The sequence below is a fragment of the Carlito syrichta genome, unplaced genomic scaffold, assembly GCF_000164805.1.
Source record: "Carlito syrichta isolate Samal-C Ts95f unplaced genomic scaffold, Tarsius_syrichta-2.0.1 Scaffold307028, whole genome shotgun sequence".
Classification (NCBI taxonomy): Eukaryota; Metazoa; Chordata; class Mammalia; order Primates; family Tarsiidae; genus Carlito; species Carlito syrichta.
In genome coordinates, this window is record NW_007251124.1 from 717,091 (window position 1) to 725,925 (window position 8,835).

At 41.8% G+C, this 8,835-nt stretch overlaps 2 non-coding genes across 2 annotated transcripts; one reads left to right on the top strand and one right to left on the bottom strand.

Annotated features, from left to right (window-relative positions):
* Positions 1–3,319: 3,319 nt before the first annotated feature.
* Positions 3,320–3,391, bottom strand: TRNAA-AGC. Its single transcript has one exon. It is a non-coding gene; the product is annotated as a tRNA-Ala (tRNA).
* Positions 3,392–7,862: 4,471 nt separating this feature from the next.
* TRNAR-CCG lies at positions 7,863–7,935 on the top strand. Its single transcript has one exon. It is a non-coding gene; the product is annotated as a tRNA-Arg (tRNA).
* The last annotated feature ends 900 nt before the right edge of the window (positions 7,936–8,835 follow it).

Sequence of the window (8,835 nt, forward strand, 5' to 3'; positions counted from 1 at the left end):
GACTGGACTAATACAGTTATGTGTAGATCAGCCACTGGGATACATTCTGATAAATGAGTCATTAGGCAGTTTTGTTTTTGTGCAAACATCATAGAGTGTACTTACAATAACCTAGTATAAGCCCACTACATACCTAAACTAGATGGTGTAGCCTATTGCTCCTAGGTTACAAACCTATAGAGCATTTTACTGTACTGAATGCTTTAGGCAATTGGAACACCATGTGTTTGTGAATCTAAACATGTCTACACAAACAGTATTATAATCTCATGAAATCACTATCATATATGCAGTCCATCATTGACCAAAATATTATGTGAAGCATGAGTGTATTTCTAATTTGTGCATAACACCTTGCTAAAGGTTTAAAAATTAACATTTACACTAAGAGTACATATGAGTTCAGGTTGTTCGTGATCTTGTAACATCATTATATGGAAACATATGTTTTGTTTGTTTGTTTTTGTTTTTTTGAGCTGGAGTGCAGTGACACACTCATGGCCACTGCAGCCTCGACCTGCTGGGCTCAGGCGATCCTTCTGACTCAGCCTTCCAAGTAGCTAGAATGACAGGCGTACACCACACTAATTTTTTGATTTATTGTAAAGATGAGGTCTTGCCAAATTGCCCAGGCTGGTCTCAAACCCATGGCTCAGGCAATCCTCTCGCCTCTGTGTCCCAAAGTGCTGGGATTATAGGCATGAGCCACTACGCCTAACTGGAAACACAGGTATGCTTTTTAACTGCTTTGGAATTCTCAATAGAACATAGACACCTCTGTAGAACTATTAGTGATTTGTTAGAGGAAAATCAACGTTTGAAAAATAATTATAAATATTGAGGCTCTTTCTAAAGCTAGAACTTTTGAAGCTAAAGAAAATGACCTAGACAACTAATATCTATACTATAAAAATAATTTCTTGGTATAGTTTTAGTAATCCAGAAGGGCATATTCAAAAACAAAGTCAAATACCACACAAAGATGTACTGGCCATCTCAAAACTCTTCACTGCAAAGGACTTTAGTATTCCCCAAACAGCCATTTGGTGGCGCCTAAGTGCCACTTTGATGACTTCTAGTACATGAAAGCACCTGCAATGGCAAGAACAAATTCACTCAAAGTTTTCAAAATTATTGTTAGGGAATTTTACCTAAAATGCTTGACGTGTGACTTAGTCTTTCCTTATCTATGTTTATCACAATCCTCCAAAAACCTAAAGCTATGGGTAGGCTTCAATTTCCCACCCTAAGTGCCATTTGAACATTTACAAATGGATTTCATTCAGTTGTCCAAATCTTTTAAGAATTAAACATATTTCAATAATATTTCCAAAAGTAAAATAGTATGATTTTTGGTTGTAGTGAGCTTCCTTCTTCAAAAGATTAAAACTTTAACTTAGTATTGTCAAATATAATTTTTTATAATGATGGAAATGTTCTATACCTGTGCTGTCTGATTGATCTCTATTAAATACCATATGTGGCTACTGAAGCATTTGCAGTGTGACTAGCACAACAGTTCTGTTACCAAAAAATAATAATAAATATCTTTTAAAGTTTACAGATTATTTCCACCTGGGAAATACCTTTAGCGCTGTTAATGGATACAGAAATCCACTTCAGTAATGAAATTCTTGAGATTTTCCAAGTACAACATATATTTTTTAGTACTTAATATTCTCAAACGTCTAAGGAAGTAGTACAAATGTTATTTTTTTAAAAATCATCATTTTCAATTTTTCAGAAAAGTTTTTTTTAGACTGAGATTCTACAGTCAGTCCTAAGATAATATGATATATGCCTCAACAATTCTCATAAAACCTTACCATATAATACTGCTATAGAAATCTTCAAAGTTTAGATTGATTCATCCTCTGACAGATTCTGCCTTGGCACATTCTGAGTTTGCAGGGATTGTCAAAATCTAAAGTCAGGTATACAGTCCTATGTCCAACAGGTAAAAGTTGCATTTCCAAAAGAAACACATCCCTGAGTCAGGAAACTGATATTCAGACTAGATGCTAGATTCAGTCACACATCTAGCATTTTGAGTAAAATTTCCTAACAATAATTTTGAAAAATTCAGATGAATTTGTTCTTGCCATTGCGGGTGCTTTCCAAGGTTAACCTTTGAACTGCATTGGAAAGAACCATTTGAATATTGTTAAACACAAATATACCCTTATACTCTGAAGCATACATTCAGTATTGCACTTAACCCTGGACAATAGGCGCTTATGCCCTGGGTGCTTTCCCGGCCACATGTCTCCCTGTGGACATGGAGTCCATAGTCTATTGACTTAAGCTTCCAGAATTCCCTACCAAACCAGCCCTGATCCTCCTTCCAAGTCCAAGAGGCATAGACCTCTTTCCTGATCATTCCTTCTGAGGTCAGACCCTTCCATTTGTGTTCGTGTCCCTAGGCCTGGGAAGTGGCCCAAAAGTGGCTCCTTGCCAGGGGTGTGTCGGAAGCTTGGAAGTTTGCGCTGAGGTGTTTCCACATGCATGTGAGAGGCTCTTCAAGATATGAGCTGGAATCAAGACTGGGAAGAGAAGGGGCTAGAGATATGTGTCTTTATTTTCTGATTCCTTTCCTTAATTCACTTTTAAAAACTGGCTAAGCGCTACTTTAAGTCAGCCAGAAACTGTCTTGAATTTATGTAACACAGTAAAGAACTTCTATCTGGATCCAAGCTTACTTTATAATTTAAAAGTTACCCCAGTTAAAGTCTGGGACAATAACAACAAATCAAAGAAATGCATATAAAGGAGGAAATGAGAAACCGGATGCGGAGAGGAAGAGGTTGTGATGAGAAAAGCGTGATGGGGAAATTCGTGGGAAAGTTTTCCTCTTCTCTGAGTCTGTCCCTTGACCCAGAAACAGCTCAGAAAATAAAGGGATCTAAAGAAAATTTCCTGCGGATTTCTTCCTTCCCTTCTTCCTTCCTCCCGCCTTCCCTTTCGTTTTTTCTTGCTTGCTTTTCCATAATACTGAGAAATGTAACCAATGTGATTGGGCTTGTTAATGTAGTGCCTTGCTAGTTTTTCGGGTTTTGGAATCCTGAGCGACTCTGTGCTTCCCAGACCCCTTTCATCTTGTCTCTCGCCTGTTGACGCAGCCACCCAGGGTGATGTCAAGGTCCTAGAGCAGAAATGCGTCGTATTAAAACCGTAAGAGCGTTCGGTTTGTTTTCCTTGGGTTGTGTGAATTAGAACTGGTCGAAAACGAAACTCACAGACACAGACGCACACAAAAAGGCGAGCGGCACAATTTTGCTAACGATGACATGCCAGGAGAAAGGGGAAAAGAAAAAAAAGCTGGAGGTGCCGGGGATTGAACCCGGGGCCTCGTGCATGCTAAGCACGCGCTCTACCACTGAGCTACACCCCCCTCGCTCTCGTATTTGCTCAAAATAGTTTTATGACCTGTGACTACTTTCGGTAGCCGCAGAAGACATTTTAGTACTTTATCAAACTCAGTTTTGAGCCCTTTATACAGGATACTGTCTTGCGCTACGCTAAGCGAAGGAATACGGAATGTTACATATAAAGTCCCCGTGCCAGTCCTGTGATCTCCCCCTGCGGATCACCCTTTCGGACCCCCCTCGACCGTCGCCTGCTCGGGGCTACCGGAGCAGTCCTTGCCCGGATGCCTCCATGTGAGGTCTGAGATGGGGTGATCCTAACTAAAAGGTTGCCAGAAAATCGCGAGTATGATGCAGGAAAATAAAAAGAATGTCCTGAACGCTGCCGTGGGGATTTAGATCCAAGTGGGAGAGAAGGCAAGAGGAGAACCGCAGATCGGCGCATGCGGGTCACAGCTACGGCTCCCGCAGCCTCCCGCGCCGGGCCTCCGGGTCGGGGACCAGCGCAGCCCGCGTTTCGCTGGCCCTGAGGCTCTGGTGGTGAGAATCACAGAGCAGCGCTTGGGAAAGAAGAGCGAGAAGGACGCGTCTCACACGTGGTATGGCTTCCCCTTCCGGGTAGAATGAGAAGGGAGGCGTTTTAAGGGCTAGGCTTCATCTGCAAGACCAATGATGCACAGAAATCCTCCGAGCTCCCAAGAGTCGTTAGATCCCTTCTCTCGTTGGCGCTTTCCGCCGTTCGCCAAATCTTGGTACGACAGTCAAACCCAGAAACCGGAGGAAAGGAATGAAGACACGAGAGATGCCAAAAAGAACCTGGACTGACTTTGGTAAGATCCTCTCCAGGTTATTACTTTAGACAATACTCCCTTTTGTCCAATTATACTTCTACAGCGCTATCCTATACTTAATCAAACCTAAGCATAAAGATACAGCAAGTTCTCACTTAACGTTGTCGATTGGTTCTTGGAAACAATGACTTTAACTGAAACGACTTATTACAAAACCAATTTTTCCATAAACTAATTGATATAAAAAGAGTTAAGTTCCTATGGCATATTTCTGGTTATAAAAACATCACCAAACTTGTAAATAAAGACTCCAAACCTTTCTAATAGTAAACATTGAAATAAATGTGAGCTACACATACATTTAAGAACCACTATTAAAAAACAAATAAGATAATTATTTACCCAATTTTTGGTGAGTCAGTAAACGACTGTTGTCGACGTGGTGGTGGGTTAGCGCAAGAAATAAATGTTTGCAAAGTGAAAATTATAAGGACCCCCCTCCTGTCAACAGGCAGTTCAAAAACAAGAACATATATGGCGTCTCCCTGAGTGCTTTAGTACAGCATCGTTTATTGTGAAGCTTTTGTATGACTATTGTACACTTTATGAAGTTTTATCTCACAATAACTTTTATGCATTCATTTTCCAGCCGCTTATTCTAGTTTCAGAGTCGTGGGTGGCGGGAGCCTATCCTGCTGCTCAAGGCACCACACAGGAACTCACACTGGACAGAAGGTCATCCACCCCAGGAGGCGCTCACACACATTAACTCAGACTGGGACAACGCAGACACGCCAGTGAACCTAAGGAGCACATCTTTGGGACGTGGGGTGGAAACCGGAGTACTGGGAGAAAACCCACGCAGACATGGGGAGAGCATGTAAACTCCACATAGCCAGTGGCCCCCAGGGAAAAAGGATTTTTAAAAATTAAACGTGTAAGAAAGTGACGTTAAATGCAGGTTAAAGGACCTGCAGTACACAGATTTTCCTGTTTCTTTGGGTTTTCATTTCCGAAAGCTCTCATGTCACCCAAAACTTATATTTAATAGATTTGTATGTTTTTCTCTTGCTAATCTATGTTTTGTTATGAGGTTTCAGCCATTAACCTAGCACTGGGTGAGGAAAGATTTACTTTCTCCTCTACGCCTTCCTATAAGTGCTTTCTAGACAACACTGCAGAAGTCCCCAAAGGTGGAAAATTAGCTGGGGGAGCTCAGTAAAAACATGTATTCCCAGGCCAGCGCTTTCAGACTCTCAGGATGGAAGCCCCAGGATTCTTGAGTTATTTAAGTCTCGCCCGATTGAATCTGATAATCAGGCAAACTTGGGAACCACTGGGCCTGAAAATATAGGGCAGTAGACACCGAAACCAAGACCCCCCCAGAAGAAGTTAATACAAGGAGAGAAGAAAGAAAGGGATGGAACCCAGAAGAAAATTACAGAAGAGACAGAAGAAAGTGTGCTGGGGTGGGGCCTCAAAGGCGCTCCAGATTTGGGTGCCCAGATCCCCAACGCTCCTGTGCTCCTGCAGATACTACAGAAGAAAGAAAGCCCCTTGGTCTAAGATAAGGGAACAGAAGGACTCAGACCTTCTAGTTCAGTCATTCACAAAGTTTATTTGCATCAGAATCATCTGGGGGGCCCTTTGAAACATATATTGGGCATATCCTAGCCAGGATTTCTGATTTAGTGAGTTTGGGGTATGAACCCATAATTTGTAGTCCTAACAGGTTTCCAGATTATGTTGATGGTGATCCTAGGATCAAATTTCAGTACCTCTGTATGAGAGTCCCAGCTTGTTTTGTCTGAGACTCTTGAGACTTTAAGTGTCTCACTGCTCAATGAGTCCATGGATGGGCCCAGTATTTCCTTGGGAACGTTTCCTAAAGTGTACTAAGTTCCTTAGTCACATACAGCTACCTTTCAAAAATGCCACAGGCAAGTGGTTGTCGGGAGTGGTGTTAGGTGTCCATCGGGGGGCTGCTTGCTTGAGCTAGGGCAGTTCCAGCTGCAGCAGGAAACATCTTCCTAGCTAGCATGCTTATTTGCTTATTTTTTACATGTCTAGTTGGGAGTACAAGACAAAAAATAAGAAAAGGCAGACTATAGATGAATGCATACACTTTACAAGATTCTTAGAAAAACACTAACCAAAATGTCGGAACTTAGGCCCTGAGCCGTCTTTTATTCCCAGGATTCTAAGCTTAAGTTCCATCTGCATGCACCTAAATATCTTCCAGGGGCTTAACTTTCTTTTCAGTTTCAATAGTTGCATAAAACTTCAAGCACTTAATTAAATGCTTCAATTAAAAAGTTTGCCAAACTTTGAAAAAAATTGTTTCTTGTATGTTAATTGTGTTGAACACACTTAGAATGTGTCTTGTACAGATTCCAGTTTCCATTTATTTTAGGAGAGTGAGAACTTCAAGACATTTTGAATTTGAGTGGAGAATCCTTTTCAGTTTTAACTTTACCCTAGTATTTGTTTATAGTGATAATGTGTTTAATTAATAATTGTGGCATCTTCAGGCATTATTTGCAGTGTTTGAGTCAAGCCACCCTTCTAAATTAAATTGGGACGTGTTTGTCCCTGTTTTGTGCTCTGCAATACTTTATGTAATCCTTTATTAAAATAGCAGGAAGCACACATGTTATTATTCCAAATCTTGGGCTCATTCTGGGGCATCTCCCCCTCCACTCCCTGTTATCTCCCTTATGAATATCCCTAGGTTCTATCCCTGAGCTAGATGCCAAAGACCCAAGGCAACATTCTAAAAATGTCGTAATTTGATCATCTCAAAGAAAGAAAACACTGGGAAAAATAGGAGAAACTGGTGGGAAAGGCTATCCTTCTGGAAAAGAGTGTGAGGTGCAGGAGAAGATAGATTTTGCTTAGATTTTTATTCTGTTTAGAATAATTTTTCATTCTCAAGCAGCCAAAACCATGGTGTAAATGGATAGACCGATATTATTGCTTTATTTCTAGGGTTGAACTTTTCATATCTTTCCCATCCTGCCCACACTTTTGGTGACTGGGGGATTCCCCAAACGTCCCTATTGTTCTGTAGATTAACTCACGGCGAGCTACTGGACATCTTGTCAAGACCAAGTCAAACGTGGGAAGTCTCCAAGTCGAGCATGGAAGTCACCACACTCCATGAAAAAGCATTGCGCTGGGTGTCCAATCACTCCATTCTTTTAAAACAAATAGCATACGTGAACTGAATAACCTACTTTTTCAGACCTTGCGCCAACTTTGCTCTTCCATTAAAACCTTCTTTGAAGTTTCCTGGCCATTACTGCCCAGCCTCCAACATCTCCATCATTACTTTCAGCTCCCCCCTCCCCCACAGTACCAGCTGTGTGCGCTCTCCCTTCTCCTGGTTGTTCTCCCTACGGGTTGCAGCATCACTCCGGGCTGAACGTCGTCTTCTCTGCATGCTTCTCCGCGTCGTTAAGCAGAGACTTCAGCGGGGTTCACGTTGATAATCTACCCGTCCGCCCTCCCACAGTTTCTGACATCTGTGTATTAGGTTTTCCAACTTTGGAGGGCGTTGTAAATAGTTTTTAGCGGTTAGTGAGTTTTAATTTCAAGCGAAGAACTTTTTATTAAGCTGGATCTTCGGAGTCAGCGTTAGAAAGCCCCCGCCCCCTCCTCACTGTACTCCTTTTGTGTCCTACGTGACAAAAACCTGTCGCCGGTTGGCCGCGTGGCCTAATGGATAAGGCGTCTGATTCCGGATCAGAAGATTGAGGGTTCGAGTCCCTTCGTGGTCGTCGTTTTCGTTCCCTGGTCCGGTTCTCCCGTCGGCTTGGAGGATACTTCTTGATTACAGCATTTTCCTTCTTGTTGTTGCGGTCTAGCTGCCAATGCACACTGCCAATTGTTTATCGAGTGTATATGGGGTGCCTGCTGGGTGACAAGCACTTTACAAACGAACGAGGCAGAAATAACATATGTCCTCAAGGAACCTACTTTCTATGGGACCAGACGGATGAAATGAAGCAAACATAGCGGGGGGGGGGAGGGGACGACGGGGGACTAAAACAAGGGATGGCGACTGCTTTAGAAAGCGTCCTCCTGGAGGTCTTGAAGAGATGCTATATAGCTTTAAAAGGAGTATATCTCGAGCAGAAAGAAGGAAGAGCATTTGCTCACTCGCTGAGAATCTTGAAAGCATTCTCAAAGTTCAGGTTGCTGAACGTTCTTTGCTGGAGGAGGGAGAGGTTACACACACACACACACACACACACACACACACACACACACAAGAAAATGAAAAAACCAAAAGGAGGGTAAAGATGAGTTAAATTTGTGGGAATAAAAGACTCGGAACATGATTTGAAACCAGTGTTCTCCAAATTTTCGCTATCTACCACAAATATTACTATTACCAGCTCTCAGATAGTGATTTCATTTAAAAAAAAAAAAGCCTAAAGGTAGAAACTACCAAAGGCTTTACTCCACACTGAACTCTCCTGTGGTGCAACTTCTGGGAGGGGAGTCATGATAGGTTCAGTTTTAGCAAATACTATAAATGAAACTTAACATTACCACAAGAAGAGCAGCGAGAAATGGATAAAACAAAAGTCCTGATCATTTTTAATTGACTTCCAGTTTCTTCTTGAGGGAGAAGCTAAAATTAACTCTTGATAATATTTGTTTCTGTAAGAAAA